Consider the following 213-nt stretch of genomic DNA (forward strand, 5'->3'; position numbering starts at 1 on the left):
AACAATAAAAACAGAAAAGAGACAAAAGACAAAAAAACAAACAAAAAGGAGAATAAAAAACAAAAAAAGGAAAAAAAGAAGAAAAACCAAAAAGGAGAAAAAAAAATAAAAGGAAACAAAAAAAAAACAAAAAGAAGACAAAACAAACAAAAAGGAGAATAAAAACAAAACGAAAAAAATAAAAAAAAAAAAAAAAAAAAAAAAAAAAAAAAA

The sequence above is a fragment of the Eimeria mitis genome, genomic scaffold (assembly GCF_000499745.2).
Source record: "Eimeria mitis Houghton genomic scaffold, Emh_scaff3059, whole genome shotgun sequence".
Lineage (NCBI taxonomy): Eukaryota > Apicomplexa > Conoidasida > Eucoccidiorida > Eimeriidae > Eimeria > Eimeria mitis.